The following is a 22,855-nucleotide window of genomic DNA, read 5'->3' as shown; positions in this document are numbered from 1 at the left end:
CAGCCAGTGAGCTCAGTTTGAGCCAACACATCTGAATGCACAAAAATCTGTAGTATAATGGTCTCCTGTGCTTATTACCATAAAAGTACAGCAGTTCAATGAGTGCAGATGCCTTATACATGTGCATTTCAAGAGGGTGCTTGCCAGTTTGGCATTAGGCACCACATGCCTGAAACTGGCAGTCAGATCCATTTGTCATCGAGTAACATATCTAATCCCTGTTTACAGAAATTCCAGTTCCCTCTTCTGAGTAACTGGTCTTTCTACTGTGTACCCGGGGGCACTCAGAGTGAGTGAACGAGCAAGAATCTAGCTCTATGTTGTTGTCACCCAACACAAAATGATACAGTGTGCTATGCTCTGGAGCTGAAGCAGGATGTCTTAAGCACTGGCTAGCTTTTGCAGAGCGTCATGAAGGGCTTGGCCACACAGTGCATTAGCCTACATAGAAGGGGTGTAAATTTTAAGGTGGATTATCATGATGAGTATTAACTGGCCTGTGTGGACCCTGTTGCTTTCTCTAATACTTCACTAATGCATGTTGATGCATATCCCAAAACGGGATGACAGGACGACAAAATGCCAGGTAAAATTCCATGTTGATAAATGTGAAGTCAAATTTGCAAATGAATTCCAATTTTGTGCTTCATCTTCCAGCCACTGGAACAGGTATAGCTTCAGGTGCCAGAATGAAGAGCTCTCTCATCAAATTGCTGTACCCCAACTTTTAGATTGATCAATAACAAGCAGTCCTGTTGGACCTTAGAGACTAACAAATTTATTAGGTCAGAATTGGAATTCATTTGCAAATTTGACACATAAAACCTAGGCCTGAACAAAGCTCCTAATTGTCTTATGCATTACAAGAGCAATTTCCCCACCTTTGATATTCTCAGGAAGGGGACACATCCAAGTTAATTTGCATCATCAACTGGTCCTACTAGTGACAGGTAACTCCATTTTTTCTTCCTCCAATCCCCCTCTCTGCTGTATAAACCCTGGATTCTATTTTTCTACACCATTCATCTGAAGAAGTAGGTCTTACCCATGAAAGCTCATGACCTAATAAATTCGTTAGTCTCTAAGTTGCTATGGGGCTGCTCTTTATTTGTAAAGCTACAAACTAACATGACTGCCCCTCTGAGTCTAGAATGATGTGATTACAAAGAATCTTAGCTTTTGTTGGGGGAAAAAATAAGTTTCTAACCCTCATGGTGTGAGTGAAAGGCTTGAAAATGTAAAATGAGTGTAACTTGTATTCTGAGAAACCTGAACTCAAATAAAAAAAAACAACAGCATTTATTATTTTAAAAGCAAAGGTGATGATTTTGGGGAGCCTGTCTCATGAGTTTTGTACCATTGGGTTTCTCGGTACGTTTGGGAACCAAATGTACAGCGGTCTTGGAAAAGACACCTACAGGATTGATACACATGTACAATCAATTACATGATTTGTAGCAAAAATACCCAGGCAAACGTGGGATTTTGCAAGTATCACTCAGTGGCCTTCTAACCACAGCAGAGGCATTCTCAGAGGCCTCTTGAAAAATCGATCTTTCATGTTGAAAAACAAGGCCAGTCCTAGTCTCTTTTGTCATAGACTTTAGTCTGTAAAATGCATCATACTGCCTAGCTAGTCATCTAATTTTGGCATCTATTATGCAAACCAATTATTTATTAGAATGTTAGTATCTTGCTCTCACATTCAGGATCCGGGCCTTCCTGGATAAACATGTATCTAACTTTTATCTAACATGCTAATAAAATCCTGAAGAGTCATAAATTGGGATCAATTTTAACAGTACTGACATCCAGACAGGTTTTGGAATTCTTTTACGTAAGCCAGTATCCCATTTCCAGATCCATTTCCTTTCGCTCTCCTTTATAACTTGTACTGTTTAGTGTAATTGGATTATTGATAATCCTAGAATTTAACCGTGTTTCCTTAAAGGCTAATATATCAGCTGCATAGAAGTTTACTCAGACAGCTGAACCATCCTGTCTGCCCATACGCCTCCATGAACAACTTTTAGATCCAATTAAATCTGAGCAGATTTTAAAGCTGCACCGTTTCATCCGTGCAGTAGGATTGCACACACAGTGGCACTAGAGGCAGAGTGTAAAGTCCAATATTAACTACTGTGGCAAGGGCCCCTCTTACCCAGACCATGGTTCAGTTTAGTCTCTTCACTTTCTCCAGTCTCTCGCCCCTTCTCCCCGCAGGGGCTGGGCTTTGCAATAGGTCTCCAGGGCAGGGAGCCCAGCCACTGCTCCAGGGGCTCCCTCCTCTGCTCTCCTGAGCCAGAGCTGGTCTGTCTTGTTCTCAACTTAAGCTTTCTAACTCTCTCTTTCCTGTGCCTCGCCCCTAGTTCTCACTCTCTCAGCTGTGGAGGGTCTGCCTCAAGCCTTCATCAAGCCCACCGTGGAGTCAGCTGGCCCAAATCTGCCCCTGCCAGCTCCCTCCCAGCTGCTACTGATTGTCCTGCTGCTCTCTGCTTGTATTTAGCAGGTCTTTTTTTTCCTGTGGGTTGCCAGTCTCCCACTCTGCTGGAGCCCTCTGGCCTGACCTTGCCACACTAGACCAAGGGACTTAGACACTCTGTCCAAGTGCCAGCCTATATCTAGAGTAGAATCTGGGGAGTAGGTAAGGTGAGAACTGCACTGGAGCTCCTGGGGCTTGATCTTTGCCTGGCCAAGGAACCTGGTCTCTCCCCACACACACACATACAGGCCAGGTCTATGCCAGAGGAGAAAGTCAACCTACGATAAACAGTGCAGCTATATAATAATGTTGTTGGAGTTAAGAACATAAGAACATAAGAATGGCCATACTGGGTCAGACCAAAGGTCCATCCAGCCCAGCATCCCATCTGCCGACGGTGGCCAATGCCAGGTGCCCCAGAGAAGGAGAACAGAAGACAATGATCAAGTGATTTATCTCCTGCCATCCATCTCCTGCCCTTGTTCTGAAGGCTAGGGCACCATACTTTATCCCTGGCTAATAGCCATTTATGGACCTAACCTGCAAAAATTTATCAAGCCCTTTTTTAAACCCTAATAGAGCCCTGGCCTTCACAGCCTCCTCGGGCAAGGAGTTCCACAGGTTGACTGTGTGCTGTGTGAAGAAAATTTTCCTTTTATTAGTTTTGAACCTACTACCCATCAATTTCATTTGGTGTCCCCTAGTTCTTGTATTATGGGAAAAGGTAAATAATTTTTCTATATTCACTTTCTCCACACCATTCATGATTTTATATACCTCTATCATAGTTGACATTCCTTAGGTCTTGTTTCTACATTGTCCCCACAGCAGGAGGTCAACACAAGGAGTACCTGGGTCAACAGAGATTCCCTCAGGGTTCGATATAGCAGGTCCATACTAGACCCACTAAATCAAACTCTGGAAGATGGACCTCCAGCGTGTCAACCCTGTGCTGTATGTTGATAAGCTCTCAATTAGTTTAAAGCTTGATTACTTTGGATCTATGTCATTGAAGCACATTTTACTTTCCGTGAGTTTATTTTTATTTCCAGAAGACCCAGAAAAAAATAATTCAGGTTCTCCTTCCAAGCTTATCATAGAATCAAAGAGGTGGGGAAGGTTCTGATAATTTTGTCTGCTTTTCATGGCTAATGTGTAATTGTTTTCCACTGGATAGTCTGGAATATTGTGCCTAGACTACGTTTAAGTGTTGGCCCTTCTGCCACTTGGAATTCTATTCCACATGCTAGTAGATGTGACTCAGGGTATTTTTCTTGTTGTTCAGTCTGTTGCATATCCTTTAAACACTTCTTTTCCATCATTGCAAAATAGTCCACTGGGATTCCATCCGAAAAAGGGTTGAAATTGCCCTCTCTCCCTCTGCAGCTGGCCTCACAGGTTTGCCTACAGTAAACATTCTTCCTAGTCTGCCTGTTTTGACTGTTGCTTATTATAATGATCTCACTGTTATTTGATTGCTCTCCCCACTGTTTGTTGTATCCACCTGTTGTCCCATCCTGCTCTGTACATAAAAGAGCTCTCTGCCAATTCTGCATCACACGCAATCATCCCACCGAGATGAAGCCATTTGCCTGCTTGTCAAATTGCACCAGTTTTCAGCAATGTGCTAGTATTGGTTTCTGCTTGAAGAGAGGCCAGTGCAACCCATCTAATACATGCATTAGGCAGACTCTTTTGCCAGGGGATCTTTTTAAAGACTGTGTAAGTGGAGGTAACAGTTTGTGAAATGGAATGAATTTCCCCTAAACGGAGAATCAGGAAAGGTATAAAACTACAGGGGAAGTATAGAAGAATCTATGGGTCTTGTCTCAGGTTTTGTAGCTAGGGAGATAATTGCTACTTCCAAAGTGGGTAAGTGAATTCCCTTCCCTTCCAGGAACTGTATTAGCACGTAAGACTCTTGGCTTGGCCATGAGTGAACCGTATTTGTAAGAATGGTGTTAAAGGCTTTTGCCCCTAAACCTTTGTAAAGTTGTATAAGAATGCCCTTGCAGCACGAGTCAAAAGATGTACAAAGTGTGGGCAGACTTTGGTACCTGTGAATGTGGTTTCCGTGTGGTCCTATAAGAAAACTGTAGAGGTGAGAGTGAAATACAGAGGGGCTATAGAGGTAGAAAAGACCTGTCTAGTCTGTTAGTTGACAAGACTTAGTTCTAGGGCCCAGGCCTGTGCTAAGGCTACCATCCACACCATTCCCAGTCTTTCCAACCCTGGGGGATGGGATGACCAAATAAATCTGTTAAAATTCAATAGCTGGGGCCTGTGGTCTGGCCACGCCACAGCCTATAGATGTGTAAGTTAACCAATGGCAGGCTCCTCAACGAGCCCAGGCCTTTGCGCTGGGTGGGGCAGACAACCACATACAGTCAAAATTTTTGGTATCCAAGCCCTGGAGCAGGGTGGGGCCGACAAACAAACACAATCCCCAATAACTAAGGGGGGAGACTGCCACCCTGGGATTGGGGATGCTGGAGGGGCAGAGTGGGGCACAGGCCTACTCGCTCCACCATGCCCCAGCCCAGGGTCCTAGCCATGGAAGTGCTGACTGCCACTGGGGTCAGCGGGGATCCAGCTTGCAATGCATGACTCACTACAGTGCCTTCGCTCAGCCTGACTCTTGTCAGCTGCCCCGGGCCACTTCTGGATTTCCCCCTCAGGTATACCTGGCTCTGCAGCAAATCCTCAGAGTCATCAGGGTCTGAACCCTTGCGTGAGGCCGGGAGGTCTTCCTCTTTGTCTGTTAAGGGGCCAGTACTGCTTGTCTGCTGGGTCCTTAGTGGCCTCCCATCTCAGGAGCATGGGGCAGGCCTCTGCTTCCTCTGGCATCTGGGACCAGACTGAGCTCCTGGCCTGGGCTTTTATACAGGTAGTCCTGCCCGACTTGCAGTCAGGTAAAAGGGCGGAGCTAGGCTATGCTCACCAGGGTCAGGGAGAAGTACTACCCCCTCTTGGTCTGTGAACAGCCACCCTTGCTCAGTACATAGACCCTGAGCAATCCTGTCTACCATTGTATTAGATCAGTGATTTTCTGACAGCCACCATCTTTACTGTGCCCTGAAACATGTTCATGCCATTGCTAGTCAGTGGAGACTATCTCCATAGAACTCTTCACCTGATTGCACTTCCTGTGCTTTAGGCATCTTCCAGTAAAAGGGAAACATGCTCCATATTTACAGACAAATCCCACTTTTCTGACTGGATGTCATTCAGTCTCAAGGGTGTGCGGGGTTTCATAAGCTTAAACTCTTTTCTACTCAGACCTGATGTTTGGAAAGTCCCAGTGGAAGCTGCAGCCAAGTGACTAATAACCAGAAGTAATAAGAGGGAGAAAGATAAAATCAGGAAGAGCAGTCATTGTTTGTGTATCTGGACAAATTTTCCTGTAAATCACACCACCACCACAAACCAAACGGCCAACAAAACCTTCTAGAAATGGGAATTTTTGTAGCTGAGCCTGTGAAAGTGCTGGATTTAAAAAACAAAAGAGAGCATGGGAGAGAAGAGGGTCTCGTAATCTTTAGAATTAGCTCTTAAAAAGAGTGAGTGAAACTGGGGAATTTTAGGATGGGCACAATCCAGTTTCTGGAGACAGAATGGAAGAGGTTGACACGCACCACACTCTCCCTTTGTACAGTTTGGAAGGAGAACAAGTGTTAGGACGCTACTACTTGCCCATTTCCCATTGTAAGTATTTATTTAAATTAGCTACAGTGTAAGAAATACATTAAAAAACCCTCTATTGCTATTAAGTCAGTTGTATCTGAATCCTTGAAAACATATTGCATAAGATCCATAGACCATGAGAAGGTGTAGGGAACACACACACGTGTCAGTTCACACATAAGACAAATTATTTTGATTTGGCTGGACCATTCATATATTCACTATTTAATTTACAAAAATAGGTAACAATTGTTTCAGTGATGTTTCTGCTGAGTGCCTGGAGGAGCTCAGGTTTGATTGACATATTGATCTGGCAAGATGTCGCTGAGTGAAGTGGAACGTTGGGGGCTCTTGGGTCCAGATCCTCTGGTGTTTAGGCATCTAGCTCCTGTTGAAATGAATGCTTTTCAGAAACTGAGCCTCAGTCCCTTGTAGATCTGAGCCTGAAATCCTGTGTACTTTCAAGAACTGGGAGCCAGTAAGGGTTTGCAGTGGTTAGGGTATTTCTCCTCACTAGGTGGAGTTGGTTGGAAGATATTAATCAACTCTGGCTTGGCTTTATTTTTAATAAAAAAAAGTGTGGCTTGTCAAAACGTGTTCTAATTTTTATTGTTATTTAGTTTTTGACCAGCTGTACATCTACTTGGAAAAAATTTATTCAAATGTATTTTTGAGGAAAAATGGGATAACTTATGTAACAATTTTTGACAAACTCTGCTTGTCTCTGATGCAAACGCAGTCCATGTTATCATTACTGTTACTATTTTTTTGTATGATGGTAACCCCTAGGAACCTCAGTCATGGATTTGTGGATTCCAAGGCCAGAAGAGACCACACTGATTTCCTGTAGCATATAAGCTAGAGACTGCCCCTAAATAATTCCTAGAGCAGAGCTTTTACAAAAGCACCAACTAATCTTGATTTTAAAATGGTCAGCAATGGAGAATCCACCATGAGTTTTGATAAATTGTTCTAGTTGTTGATTATTCTCATCAAGGACTGGCCCTTCATGCTGGGGTAAGGCACACTGACAATTTTATATTCCTGTTGTTCTAAGGCTGCCCATCTGGCACTTAAATATAAAATTAAAAAACACAAGCAAAATGACTCCTTTATAGTAAAGGCATCAACACTTGCTGGGCTTGTTTCTCCACTGCTTTGCACCTCACAGGTCACCTTTTATACCTCTGCAAAGTATGATGCAAAATGCGACCGAATTAGAATTGTTCAGTCATTGACTATGATGGTAGCATTTTCCATACCCTTTGCATGGGTGTCAGTGACAACACAAGATGCAAGTCAGCAGAGGCCCATTCCCCGTAATTCTGTGGTAGAGAGAAGACTAGTTTATTATTTCTATGGTGATTGTTAAAACCCCCTGAGAACAAGAAATGGGTTCAGCATCATGTTTTGTCAATATGAAAAAGAAAAGTAGAATGACATCAGTGTTCCAACCTTCTCAGTGACACAGGCCATGTGCATAGTTGTGTCGTACCGCCACCGGCAACATGCAGAAGGAAACTGGTGCTCAACATGCATTGTGACTTTGCAGATATGTTGTGTGTGAGATAATTATCTGTAGCTTGGAATAGAAATCTGGTGTTTGGATAGTATTGTTACTACAAAAACCAATCAAAACCTGTCCCATATTATTTCATGTCCATGTATTTTATATATTGACAAGGAAAATACGTAGCAAGTTTCCAGTTGAGTGCACATCTCTGTGTGTTTTGTTAATGCCTCAAGCAAAGGATTTCTCCGTCATCAGAAATCACAGGCAAATGACATGAAACTTGTGTGTAATTGTATTCTTTGGTCTCTCTGTACAGTGGTGTGGGGTTTGTTTTTTTTTGCTTGCAGAAGGAAGAGAGTAGCAGTTGACAGAATTTTTTGATGCCAAAAAGGAAGAGAGTGAAGTTATGTAGTACCAAGGAACATGAGTGGCTTGTGTGTGGTAGTGATGACAGGCACGACGGAAGTATGTCTTGGTGGGGATCCAGATGACCACAAGAGTGAAATGTGTGTCCTCATGTGTGGAAGTAAAGTTTAACTGAGTGGAGGGAAATAGGCTTCTCTCTCTGATCTAGGAGCACTGAAAGAATGTGACTAGTGCTGGGTGTAAATATGGAAAGGAACTTCACTAGTGATTGGAAGAGGATGATCTTTAGCATAAGTTGACTTATGATGTGGATCACAAATTGAACAAGTCACCGATGTGATGCAGTTGCAGAATAATCTCGTATCATTCTGGGGTGTATGAACCGGAGTGTCGTGGGTAAGACAGAGAGGTCAATTGTCGTGCTGTTATTCAACAGTGATGAGGCCTCAGCTGGAATATGGAGTTCTGTTCTGGGGACCACAGTTTACAAAGGATGAGTATAAATTTGAGAGGGTCTGAAGGAAAGCAACACCATGACAAAAGGGTTAGAAGAACTGATGCATGAGGAAAGACATAAGAAATAACTGGGTCTGTTTAATCTTCAGCATAGAAGACTATGGGGACCTAGTAACTGTCTTCAGATGTTAAAGACTGTGGTCGTTCCACGGCAGGTAGATCAAGAAGTAATTGGCTTCATCTGCTTCGAGGGAGATTTAGATTAGATGTAGGAAAAACATCCTAGCTTTAAACACTGAGATAGGTTTCCAAGGGAGGTTGTGGAATTCCTGTCATTGGCAGTTTATAAGAAGCTAGATGGAGATATACCTATCTCATAGAAATGGAAGGGACTTTCAGAGGTCATCGAGTCCAGTCCCCTGCACTCATAGCAGGACCTATCACCATACCTGACAGATTTCTTTTTATTTGTCCCAGATCCCTAAATGGCCCCTGCAAGGGTTGAATGTATAACCCTGGGTTTAGGATGATAGGATACACAGGGAGATAATTAATAGCAGGTGATCCAGAAATCATTAGAAACAAGTGTAATAATATTTTTGATATCTTACATGTGTCCAATAACTTTTTGGAACAGACAATTTAAAATATTGAAAATAACCTAATAGGTTACACCAACTTCCCTTTTTTCTCCTGATCCAAAGCCCATTAATGTCATTGTGTGTCTGTCCAGTGAGTTCAATATGCATGGGATCAAGCTCCCTACAGAACTATTTTCCAGAAATTATCCTTTTCTAGCATTAAAGGACTTACTTTCTTAGCATTCCAGAAACACCTCTGAACAGTTTCAAATATCAGGTCCCATTTGCCAGAGTATTAATCCACACTGATGCGGATGTAACCCCATTGCCATAAAAGGTACATGGTAGTAAATCAGATCATTTTGCTTAAACTCTTTACAGTTTATTTAGAGTTTTAAAATAAATTAAATGGTGCATAACTACTGAGGTATGACAGAGTAATTATGAAAATGTTTACTGGAATATAAGTATAATATTGGAGAAGATCTGTGTTATGGGTTACTTTCTGCTCCATCATTTTCATTTAATTATCGATCTAATCAGTCTTATAGTATGAGTATAAAGGTATGTACTCGATCATCCAGGAGCATTGTTCATCCTTTTGAGACAAGACATGTATCGAAGAAGACTGAATGATGCTCACTTAATTAAGGCTGACTTGAGCTAATGCCACTCAGCAATTTCTCAGATTCTGTCGATGTGACTCATACTCTGTTTAGCACGTGAAGCATGTGGAATAGGCGTGTGTAATTGCATGGTACTGCAACTGAGTTTCAGAGAGACCTGGACCATTGCAACTTCCTCACAGTGCAATTCAAAAACAGTTACTCGTTCTTTTAGGTGAGAAGAATGCTGGCTTCTTCCTTCCACCAGATGCATACAGCTTCTCCAACATTAATGACATCTTCCAGCTCTCCAACCAAATGCATGACAAAGTTCAACAGAAAAACACATTCCACAGAGATCCTTCATGAGACAGAAAACAGAATTAGGCTATAGGTACACTACAGTGCTTTGTCGACAGAAGTCACTGTCGGAAGAGATTTCCTGACAAAACTTCTGTTGACAGAGTGCAGCCACATACAAAGGCCAGTCGGGAGCGGTCCACTCTGTTGACACAGCAGCCAGGCTGCCCAGCTGCTCTCTTGACAAAATAGGCACCCAGAAGCACAAAGACAGTTCTGCCCATTGTTGTGAATGTCCTGTTTGTGGAGAGAAGGCCCCCACACTGAGCGTCCACACAGCATTTTTGTCGACAGAATCTGTCAACAGCAGTGTTATGCCTCACAGCTGGTGGGGGGCAGAATGCTGCCAGCAAAAGGCCTGTGTTTTGTCCAGATACTGTTGACAAATCCCATTTTGTGGTTGCACATTCCACGAGTTTTGTTGACAAAACCAGGGCTTTGCTGGCAAAACTTGTGGGTAACCATAGCCTTAAAGCAGAAGGGGTTTAGACACATCTTCCATTAACTTTAATGGAGTTTGTGTCTAAATCTCCTAGACTGCATGGAATCTTAGCCCATATATATGCCGTGTTGTTGTAGCCATGTTGGTCCCAGGATATTAGCAAGACAAAGTATCTTTTATCCTGCAAACACAAAAGCTTGCATCTCACTAACAGAAGCTGGTCTAATAAAAGATGTTGCTTCACCAAGTTTAGCTCAGTTGAACATACAAGATAATTTGCCTCATACAAATGAAGTATCTAGAGCGCTAAAGAAATGGGAACTGTTAACATGACAACAATGGGGTTTAGCAGTGGATCAGTGAAAGCCATTTCCACATTGTGGTTTTGGAGAACAAGACTTAAGAAACTGAGACGCTTACTTAAAAGAGGATCAGGAAAAATATTTTAAACTATTTTACTACATGGTTTGAACCTGTCATCCTGCAAGATGCTTAGCACCATGGGCTCCTGTCAGAGTTAATGAAAACTAAGGGTGCTCAGCACTACAGGATTGAGCCCTTAGAATGAAAGCTCTTCAGGCTGGAGATTGTAAGCACTGAGGTGCCACTCAAACCCAGGCAGCTCTACAAATGATAAAACTGACTGTGATAAACTTCCCCAAATCCTGTCGCAGCACCATTCCTCTCCAGTGCTGAAACCCTAGGGACCACTCAACAGAAACTTCAAGTAGTTTCCTGAGGCCTTGTGTTGGTAATACAATTCCATATCCAGGTATAGACTCTTATCAGGTATTTAAAAACAGTTTGGGAAGCAATATAAAGTTTTGAGCTTCAATGCATAATTCAAATCTCTACTATTGGGAAGTCATGGCACAGTGCGTGGTGTTGTACAAACAGGGAATGGAGCAGGTATCCCATACCGTAGGGGTTCTTGCTTTAGAGCCACTGGAGCCGAGCACTGTAAGAGAAAGGTAAGTGAGCCTGGGGACTACCAGTCTGATCCTATCAAAACAAAAAGCAGTCAAGTAGCACTTTAAAGACTAGCAAAATAGTTTATTAGGTGAGCTTTTGTGGGACAGACCCACTTCTTCAGAAGTGGGTCTGTCCCATGAAAGCTCACCTAGTAAACTATTTTGCTAGTCTTTAAAGTGCTACTTGACTGCTTTTTGTTTTGATAGTGTATAGACTAGCACGGCTTACTCTCTGTTACTATTCAGTCTGATCCTGTGCAGCAATGCATGTGTTCCTAATTAAAATTCATAAAGCAAGACAAGCAGTGATATAACAACATGTTCTGAATTCTTTGTGTCTGGTGCCTATCATCGTAAGAACATAAGAATGGCCATACTGGGTCAGACCAAAGGTCTATCCAGCCCAGCATCCCATCTGCCGACGGTGGCCAATGCCAGGTGCCCCAGAGAAGGAGAACAGAAGACAATGATCAAGTGATTTATCTCCTGCCATCCATCTCCTGCCCTTGTTCTGAAGGCCAGGGCACCATACTTTATCCCTGGCTAATAGCCATTTATGGACCTAACCTGCAAAAATTTATCAAGCCCTTTTTTAAACCCTAATAGAGTCCTGGCCTTCACAGCCTCCTCGGGCAAGGAGTTCCACAGGTTGACTGTGCGCTGTGTGAAGAAAAATTTCCTTGTATTAGTTTTGAACCTACTACCCATCAATTTCATTTGGTGTCCCCTAGTTCTTGTATTATGGGAAAAGGTAAATAATTTTTCTATATTCACTTTCTCCACACCATTCATGATTTTATATACCTCTATCATATCACCCCTCAATCGCCTCTTTTCCAAACTGAAAAGTCCCAGTCTCTCTAGCCTCTCCCCATATGGGACCCGTTCCAAGCCCCTAATCATCTTAGTCGCCCTTTTCTGAACCTTTTCTAATGCCAATATATCTTTTTTGAGGTGAGGAGACCACATCTGCACGCAGTACTCAAGATGTGGGCGTACCATAGTTTTATATAGGGGAAGTATGATATCTTTTGTCTTATTATCGATCCCTTTTTTAATAATTCCTAACATCCTATTTGCCTTACTAACTGCCGCTGCACACTGCGTGGATGTCTTCAGAGAACTATCCACTATAACTCCAAGATCCCTTTCCTGATCTGTCGTAGCTAAATTTGACCCCATCATGTAGTACGTGTAATTTGAGTTATTTTTTGCAACATGCATTACCTTACACTTACCCACATTAAATTTCATTTGCTATTTTGCTGCCCAATCACTCAGTTTGCTGAGATCTTTTTGTAGTTCTTCACAATCTGTTTTGGTTTTGACTGTCCTGAACAACTTGGTGTCATCTGCAAACTTTGCCACCTCACTGCTTACCTCATTTTCTAGATCATTGATGAACAAGTTGAACAGGATCGGTCCCAGGACTGACCCCTGGGGAACACCACTAGTTACCCTCCTCCATTGTGAAAATTTACCACCCTTTGTTTTCTGTCTTTTAACCAATTCCTGATCCACGAAAGGATCTTTCCTCCTATCCCATGACCACCTAATTTACATAAAAGCCTTTGGTGTGGGACCATGTCAAAGGCTTTCTGGAAATCTAGGTATATTATGTCCACTGGGTGCCCCTTGTCCGCATGTTTATTAACCCCTTCAAAGAATTCTAATAGATTAGACACGACTTCCCTCTGCAGAAACCATGCTGACTTTTGCCCAACAATTCGTGCTCTTCTACGTGCCTTGCAATTTTATTCTTTACTAGTGTTTCTACTAATTTGCCTGGTACTGATGTTAAACTTATCAGTCTATAATTGCCAGGGTCTCCTCTAGAGCCTTTTTTAAATATTGGCGTTATATTGGCCGTCTTCCAGTCATTTGGTACCAAAGTGGATTTAAAGGATAGGTTACAAACCACTGTTAATAACTCCGCAATTTCACATTTGAGTTCTTTCAGAACCCTTGGGTGAATACCGTCTGGTCCTGGAGACTTGTTACTATTCAGCTTATCAATTAACTCCAAAACCTCCTCTAATGTCACTTCAATCTGAGTGAGTTCCTCAGATTTGTCACCTAAAAAGGCTGGCTCAGATTTAGGAACCTCTGTAACATCCTCAGCCGTGAAGACTGAAGCAAAGAAATCATTTAATCGCTCCGCAATGGCACTGTCTTCCTTGATCGCTCCTTTTATATCTTTATCGTCCAAGGGCCCCACTGCTTTTTTAGCGGGCTTCCTGCTTCTAATGTATTTAAAAAACATTTTACTATCGTTTTTTGAATTTTTGGCTAGCTGTTCCTCAAAATCTTTTTTGGCTTTTCTTACTACATTATGACACTTAATTTGGGAGTGTTTATGTTCCTTTCTATTTTCCTCACTAGGATTTGACTTCCACTTTTTAAAAGCTGCCCTTTTCTCTCTCACTGCCTTTTTAACATGGCTGTTTAGCCATGGTGGTTCTTTGTTAGGTCTCTTACTGTGTTTTTTTATTTGGGGTATACATTTAAGTTGGGCCTCTAGTATGGTGTCTTTAAACAGTTTCCATGCAGCTTCCAGGGATTTTAGTTTAATTACTCTACCTTTTAGTTTCTGTTTAACTAGCTTCCTCATTTTAGTGTAATTCCCCTTTTTGAAATTAAATGCCGGAGTGTTTGACCGCTGCGGTGTTCTTCCCAACACAGGAATATTAAAAGTTATTATATTGTGGTCACTATTTCCAAGCGGTCCAGTAACAGTTACCTCTTGGACCAGATCCTGCGTTCCAGTCAAGACTAGATCGAGAATTGACTCTCCCCTTGTGGGTTCCTGTACTAGCTGCTCCAAGAAGCAGTCATTTAAGGCATCAAGAAATTTAATCTCTGAATCCCGTCCTGAGGTGACATGCACCCAATCAATATGGGGATAATTGAAATCTCCTATTATTACTGTGTTTTTTATTTTGATAGCCTCTCTAATCTCCCTTAATATTTCAGCATCACTATCACTGTCCTGGTTAGGTGGTCGGTAATATATTCCTAATGCCATATTCATATTAGAGGAATGAATTGTTATCCATAATGATTCTATGGAACATTTTGATTCCTTTAGGATTTTTGCTTCTAGATGAATTTCCACTGATTTTTGTTGGGCAGGATTAGTCCTTGCATTTCAACAACTTCTGCATCTCTGATGACTCTTGATGAAAGGGATGTGTATGTGTGTGTGTGTGTGTGTGTGTGTGTGTGTACGCATGCACGCCAAAGAGAGAAAGCAGATCAGCTGGGAGTACTCCTGTTCTTCTGCTTTTTTTTTAATGACACCTGGTGAATGGTCTTCAGTGGTCTGTGCTCCAAGATATAGGAGTGGAAGAGGCTTACTACTTCCACTATTTCAAACTTTACCACTAATAGTCTGAATCTTGTATCTTTTCTGACCAGCACTGTCCCTTGTGTGGATCTCCTGGGTATAATCCGCCTGCAGATTAAAGGGGATTAAGAATAATCTTTCTTTGAGGGCAGATTATTCTGTAACAACTCACCTAAGAGGTAAGAGCACCTTCTGTGGAAGCAACTGGTACCGACTGCTGTTTGAGACAGGATGCTCAATCACGTGGTTCCCTGGTCTGAGCTGTTCCTACCTCTGCCATATGAGCCATGTCTTGGGGAGGCTAGGACTGAAAAAGTAGAAGGAGAAAAATACATGAAAAAGTAAAAGTGTCATGATACTTTTTTCCTGGGTGATAAAAATATTATAGTTTACATTTTTTTTAATCAGCTCGGGGAGATGTGGAGGGAAAGTTGATCAGAATGCTAAAGAATATGGGCCAATTCTTCAGCGAGTGTAAATCTCCATAACTCTGCTGGCTTCAACCACTATCTTATTTCCCTGACTTCAGTAGTGCTATGCCAGTTTACAGGCACTGTGAATCTGCTCCTATTGGTTCATCCTCTTAACAAAGAGGCTTTTAAACCCATCTCTGTTACAATGCCTACAATAAATCATGCAATTAATTACTGTTTAAAGAGCACATTATGTTAGCTGGCCCTTACTTTCTCTAGTTGGAATTTTTTAAAATGTACAATTACATCCAGCTCCCCTGTCATGTCACCTCTCTTTTAGTCCCTAATCCTGCACAGTTTTGTATTTTTGCAAGTAACCTTACGCATTGTGGCAGTATTTGCAGGGTTGAGCCTTAGATTATAAAATTGTAGTGGGGTGGTGGGGGGGCTGCCTTTGTGTGGTTCATACAGCACCCAGTACAATGGGGTCTTGGACTTTATTGTGAGCCTATGGAAGTGATTCTGATACAAATATTAATCAATTACAATTAAATAATCTGGACTGAGATGTGTGGTTTGTTTTTTTTTTAAATACTGTTGTGTCAGTGTAATTCAGTTTTTTAACCAATTTGTCATAGTGGAAGTGTTTGGCTGAACCTCTGAGTGAAACCCTGGGGATGCTGGGACACGTTGGATTTGCATGGGAGCTAGACTGTGGGCTCCTGTTTCTATAATAGGCCAGATATTGAGCTACTTACATGTGTAACTGGAATTTGCAGCACAGTCTCTCTTTGTGGTCTCCGTGTGCCCTGCTCCAACTGGCAAATATTGGCGGTGTTTTCAAAGGGTGATCTAGGCCGTCACATCCCATTGATGTTCCAGAAGATGTAGGCTGCTTTGCCTCCTTTGCAAATCCCAACCCTTTTGTTGCTTACATAAGAAACTAAGCCTACACGTTACTTATATTAGTGGCTAAGAGCTGCAGTCCTGGACCAGTTCCATAGCGCTTGGTGCTGTACAAACAGGGAAAGAAAGATGGTCTCTGCCTCCCAGGGTTTAAATAAAGAACTGTGGAGTCCAACCAGTTCTGAAGCCACATTATTATTATTATTATTATTATTATTTATTTTATTATTATTATTTTATTTAATTTATTTATTTAGCAAACTAGCCATATTATTCTGAAAATATATTCATTGTTCAAGCCCACTAGCCATGCTCAATAGTCCAGATAGCCACATGTATATTGGACACCATGGAGGTAAAGGAGGACACTACAGCTGGCTACAGAAAAGGGAGCAGTAGTCATCATGGTAGGCAGTGCCACCCTCAAACAAGCAGCCTCAGGGTTTACTTATATTTTCCATAAGTACAGCATAGTGAAAGTAAATGCAAATAAATACAGCAAGTACAGTATAAGTTTAGAGTGTACAAGACTACTGTTGCTGGTAAATAAAATACTCTGCATACATTTGTTTGTTTCTTAATATCTAATTTTGTTTTTCTTTAGTGTTCTGCATTGCTGGGTATACCTCTCTATTATCCAGAATATCTAGCAACCTCCCACTCCCAGGGCTGCCAGCTATGAAAGAGTTTACTGTAAAAGCATAGCTAAAACTGACCTTAAGAGGTATATTCCACTATAAGTCCTGCTGGTATAAATCTTATGGGCTTTCCCTGAGGTCAGCCGTGTTACTCTGCCTTGACACCACGTTAATTGGGAGCCAAATCTAGTGCTAGGTGTTTACACTAGCTCCTGTTCTGGCACTGATTGGTTTTTCCTGATCTGGAAGTTAAAATGGCCAGAGCAGCCTCTAACTTTAACACTCTAATTTTAAAGCAAATAAAGTCACTGGCCACCATCACAGGGACACCCTTCACAGCCATCTCTGATCTAACCACTAGCTAAGCACAAGCAAAGCAGTTTGGTTGACCTCTTTCTTGGCAGGAGCTACCTTGCAGCCTGGGCTGCCGGCTGGAGATTTGTTCAGGTAGGGGTGGCTAGAGGAGAGCGCCACCGTGTTTTGTGGACTGACGGCAAAACCCTGCTCTGCTTAAACAGCACACGTAGTTCCCCGGCTGCCTCCGCCCTGGGCGTCGGGTCTGGGCCTGTCCCTTCTGGACCAGCCTGGGAGGTGATTGAAGGCTGATTTGGAAGGGAGCCCCCTTCCGCATTGAGATGAGCGCAACTCCTGCCCCTGGAGAGGAGCCTTCCTACAGCAATTCCCCGCCTCGGGCTGTGTGCTTGGAGAGCTAGACGGTGGCCAAGCCACCCACGGGAGGCAGCAAGCTGACAGTGCCCGGCCCCGCGCGGCCCTGCCCCCCGGCCCGTGCGGTTAGGCGCCGTGGGTGGGAGCCGGGGGGGATCTGTTTTCCCAGGCTCTGGGCCATGGGGCTGACGGCGCTGCCCGGAGCCGGGAGGAAATATTTCATTACAGGCACATGCGCGTCAGTTTCACAGATGGAAACTCCAGGCTCAGCTTTCGCTCCCGCTCTGCGTCCCGCGGCCATGCCCCGGGAGAGCCGGGGTGCGGGGCCCGGCTGCAGCGCGCGGGGTGTTCTTCCCCCGGGGGCTCGGGTGGGGCCCGATCCTTGCCCAGCGCTGGATCCACCCGGCGGCACGGCCCCGAAGGCAGCCAGCTGAGGCGCCCCCCCAGCCGCGCCCACCTGTACCCCCAGCCTACCTGTGCGCTCCTGCGCACCTTTGGGCGGGCGACTCGCACGCTCAGCCGCGCTGCCTTGTGCCGAGCGCAGCCTGTCGTACAGCACTCACCTCACCCCCCCCACCAACATCCCCGCACCCATCCGCCGAGTCAGGTCTTGGTCTGAGCTGCGGGCTTCCCCACGGCTTTCACCGGAGCGGATCCAGTAACCCGCCCCGGCAGGGCCGCTGGACAGCCGGGTCGTCTCGCTCCCCGGCGGGTGCCTGTGAAGTCCCGAGGTTCACACGCGCCCCCCTCATTCACTTTCTTCCACACCAATGATGCGCGCGTGCGCACACACTCACTCGCTCACTCTCGCACTCACTGTTACACGCGCACCGGATTAATTTTCTTCTAAAACCAATGATGCGCGCTCGCACACGCACACTCGATCTCTTTCTCTCACACACACTTTCACACGCTCACACTCCCTCACACGTACGGGCGCGCGCGCACTTACACTGTCCCAGACACAGACACACGCACACACTCGCCGTCTGCCCCCCACTCACACTCTTACACACACATACTCTCTCTCTCTCACTCACTCACACACACACACACACACATCCATCCCGGGTTAATTTTCTTCCAAACCAATGATGCGCGCGCGCACTCTCTCTCACTCACACACACACACACACTCTCTCACACGCGCGCGCACACTTACATACACACTTTCTCACACACACACACACTCTCACCCTCCCCATCCTGAGCACAGCACGGGGGTGGAGGGACCAGTCATTTTCTCCCCCTGGCGAAAAGCGAACCACACCCGGCCCCGGGGCTCGTCTTCCGCCAAGGAGCGGACGGGGACCCCTCGGCTCTGTGGCTAGCGGGATCGGCCCCTTGGCGGTGCCTCCCTAACGCCGCCCGCGCCGCGCCCCGACCGTACCTGGTGCTTTTTCACGCCACCGGAGGCTGAAGCGGAAACCTCCTTCTGCGCCTGGGACCCGAACTCGCCGCCTCCCGGGCGCGGTGCCCCCTGCGGCGAGCGGGATCGCCCCGGGCGGGCGTTCAGTGGCAGAGAAAAGCGTCGCCTCCCTGGCTCCGTATTGCCACCCCGAAGCACCAGGCGGCTGGTTAAACCGACCCCCCGGCTCCTCTGATTTCCCGCAGCCGAGCCGGGAATCGCTCCCAGCCCTCCGAAGGGGTGGGTGGAAAAACACAAGCCAGCCCCACATGGGTTTGCTCGGGGCGGGGGGTCTGGGAATAAAGGGCCCTGTTTGCCTTGCGAGTGCCCAGGGTCCACTGGTGGGGAAGGAAATTAATCTGTGTGTGTGTGTGTGTGTGTTTGCTTTTAAATGTAAATCCACACGGACTGGAAATGGAAAAGAATCAAAGCAATAAATACACCCCATGGAGAAATCTGGTCTCCTAATCCAGGGCTGAGCAAATTTGTTACACCCCCACGTTTCATCCCAGCCGGTAGCAGACCCCCCGCCGCCACCCTGTCTAACCCGCTCCAAACCAAGGCAGAGGTCCGTATTAAACCCGCTGTCAGCGCGTGTAAGAACAGCGGTAGCATGTGAGAACGCTCCCAGTCGGTCTAGCCAGGTGAACGTACAGACATATCACCAGTAACGCGTCTCTACATGTTTAAAGAGATGGAGGAGCCTGAGATCCAGCGGCTGACTGGCCTGTGGCCCCCCAGGAGATTTCACACCCCCTGGGACCCGCCCCCCACTTTGTGCACCCCTATCTAATCCCCAGGCCATTGGTGCTCTCCTGCGGAGTTGTGAAAGCCGCCAGTTGCTTGAGCCGCTAACCCCTATTCCTGCCCTGTTAAGAGAGGTTAAGTTTAAGGGTCAGGGACTTTTTTGGAGGTGCAGCGACTGGCTCCCCAAAAAGGCTCTGCAGGAGTTAGGAGCAGCAGAGGCAGATTCTGGTTTATTTCCCTTCTCTTGGCCAACTCGATAACCTCCAGACTGAGCCCTCTAAAGCGGCTGCCGCTGCCCCTTCCCAGGGCTTAAGGGCTCCCAAGTTGTTTTTTCTAGTGGTGGAAAATAAAAACGAGCATTTATGGGACACCGATCAAGTCTGCCAGCCCACTGTAAAGCTGGAAGATCAGTATCTGGAGCTAGTAAAAGGGTACCGTGGATATTGAATAACCAGGCTGTATTTGGTTTGCTCGCTGAAGAGCATTTAACAATGTGCATCTCTTTCCATAGACCTGGGAAGTCTACTTTTACAGTCTTATCTGGCTCCAGAAATACCCAAGAGAAATAAGTTGAATATCCACCACTGCATAACTCCAAATTAAATCTACAACTAGACAACAAAAGGGAGGATTTAAAATAAGGAGCAGGTTATAGTGCACATGAGGAAAGCCAGAAAAGGTGCTTTGGAATCTTGTTTCATTCGTAACTCATTGTTGGGCCAATAAAAAAATAATTAGAGCAGCTAAAAGAGATCTAGAAAGTCACTATCTTTGTTGCTTTGTTTCCCAAACTTCTTATCAGTCACTCTTAATCCTTTGCATGTGACTTCATTTTATCTTTTTAAAATTCAAAGGGAATATGGAACTTCATATAGCATATATGATTTCACAATTAATCATTCTGTTAAATAGCTATTCAAGCAATGGAAATATAATTTACCTAAGCGTCTCTCTGATGTGACAAATATGGAACACCAAATTAAATCAATAGGCAATAAAAATAATTACAGTCCTTTTTATTTTCAGGAGGGAGACTGTGGGCTACTTCTTAAAAGCATGGTCTTTGAATTTTTTAAATCAAGAACTGGTAGGTAACAATATAATGAAACAATTTCCTCTGCCTCTGTCTTTGGGTTGTGTACTTCTAAAGTATATTTTAGGCAGTCACAGGTAGTGAAGAACTAAGATGTAGATCAATACAATAATGAAGAATAGTTCACTATTTTTAAGCACATAACAGTGGAGATCCTCATTGGTGGAATCACACCATTGAAAAAATAGCATAAAGGTCAATAGAATGGGTCAATGAGGTACAAAGAACAACAAATAAGAATTTTAATTCACTTCCCCACTCTCAGACCACTTCTCTCTCTCTCTCTCTCTCTCTGTCTCTCACACACACACACACTCTGTCTGCCAGGTTAAAACTCTATAGGGGTATATTCTCATTTCCATGACTTATTCTTAGACCCCCATAAAGGTCAGATGTCATCATTGAAAGCGTAATATCAGCACCAACTTGAATTGTTTCCAAAATTCCATGAAAGAACTTTATTGTTTTGCCAAATATTATTTGTTTTATGATTAATTGTGGCTTTTCTTACTGTTAGCTAAATAACAAAAGACTTCCGTAACTTTCAGGCTCTGGGATATTTTCTTTTCCAGTAGTTCAAAAGTGTCTGAGATTTCATTTGTATATACACATTCACACAGCTCTTTATTACCTGAATGGTGTGGTTTCCAACCTTTTTGAGATGGTGACCCATTTTGACAGTTCAGTAAGATTTTGTGACCCAAGGCCATTCAAAACTGGGGTGGGGGAGGTTATCCCCCGGGGAAATGTGTTTTTATAAATGTTGATTTGACCTCCCCTCCTCCCCCAGGCTAAACCCCTCGCAGCCCCAGAATGCCGCCCACCTACCTCACACGAGCACTGTTGCTGCCCCTTGCTGCTTCCCCCACTCAACTCCACCCAGCCGTCCTACCCCCTTACACCCAGCAGCAGTGCAGTCAGTTCCCTGCCCTGCTGCGCTTAAATGGGACTCAATTTAACTGGTTTAACAGTGGGATCCCTCCTGCCAGCCATTAAACCAGTTAAATTGAGTTCAATTTCAGTGCAGCAGGGCAGGGACTGGGAGCTGGAGGAGTGAGTGATGACAATTGCAATCGGCTCCTTAAAGAGCCATATCTAAACTAATGGTGACCCATGTTTGGGTCCCGACCCATAGGGTGAGAATCCCTGGAGTCCTCTCATGAGTGCAGTGGACAGGACTAAATGACCTCTCCAGGTTCCCTCCAGTTCTTTCTATCTATCTATCTATCGATCTATCTATCACAATTTAGTAATACATTTTTCTAATTTTCAGGCCATATTTACATGCCAAGATTAAGACTGGAGTGATTTTTCACAGATGAATACTATATCTCTAAAATAAGATTGATAATGGGCAACTGGTACACCCTTGAGTGGATAAATCATTTATAACAACTTTCCTTGTTTCATGCACAGGTACACATCAATACAAACCACACACACAATTATCACACCCTCACACACAGAGATACCACGCTTATTTTTGGAAAAAAAACCATACACACTGCTCATACTTCTTTATGCACAAATGCACACACATTCATATACATATGTATGCACACTGTATTTAAATATTCACCTCTTCTGTGCAGAGTCTCTTGCATATACAGAGCATGAGACTCATCAAATTATTCACTGTAGCTAACTTACCCAGCCTTGTTTTTGCTTGTTTTTGTATGATCTGTGAATAGATTATGATTTTTATGCATTTGAAGTTTTTTCAGTGAGTCTGACTGGATTCACCAAACCAATGTTGTGAATGACTTATTTGCTGATTGTTCACTGACTATTTGGTGTTAAAACCATATGACTGGGCAACTAGCTAAATCATGTGCTATTGTACCTGTGTCCTGACTGCTAATTTCTAAACAGGAGAAATTCCTAATTTTTCTAGTGACTTATCACAAATATTTCAGGTCCACATTCCACATTGCTCATAATTCTTCTAATCTTTTGAGCAAATAAAAAGCCTTATAAAATGGTGCATTACAATTTTTGTCAACTAGACACAAGCTCACAAGAGTATTGCGTGCCAGATTTTGCCATGCTTTTGTTTTCCATGCATATTCTTTTGAATTCCAAACAAACCATTCACACAAATGTTCTTTGGTAGGAGAATAAAAGAGGGTCATGAAAACAAGCAGAGGTGGTTGTTGTTGCGGTTTTTTTTTTTGACAA

General features: G+C 44.0%; 2 long non-coding RNA genes across 3 annotated transcripts in view; one reads left to right on the top strand and one right to left on the bottom strand.

Moving 5' to 3' along the window:
• LOC142020773 (uncharacterized) overlaps positions 1 to 22,855 on the top strand; it is a 129,836-nt gene that overhangs the window by 63,276 nt on the left and 43,705 nt on the right. The gene's annotated exons all lie outside the window — the stretch shown is intronic.
• LOC142020792 (uncharacterized) lies at positions 9,311 to 18,426 on the bottom strand. The gene is made up of 4 exons (XR_012647500.1): positions 17,904 to 18,426; positions 15,978 to 16,232; positions 14,979 to 15,113; positions 9,311 to 10,048 (listed from the first exon to the last, which is right to left on the bottom strand). It is a non-coding gene; the product is annotated as an uncharacterized LOC142020792 (long non-coding RNA).

The sequence above is a fragment of the Carettochelys insculpta genome, chromosome 14, assembly GCF_033958435.1.
Source record: "Carettochelys insculpta isolate YL-2023 chromosome 14, ASM3395843v1, whole genome shotgun sequence".
Taxonomy (NCBI): domain Eukaryota; kingdom Metazoa; phylum Chordata; order Testudines; family Carettochelyidae; genus Carettochelys; species Carettochelys insculpta.
The sequence above is the reverse complement of the archived record's forward strand: the minus strand, read 5'-3'. Positions and strand labels throughout refer to the sequence as shown.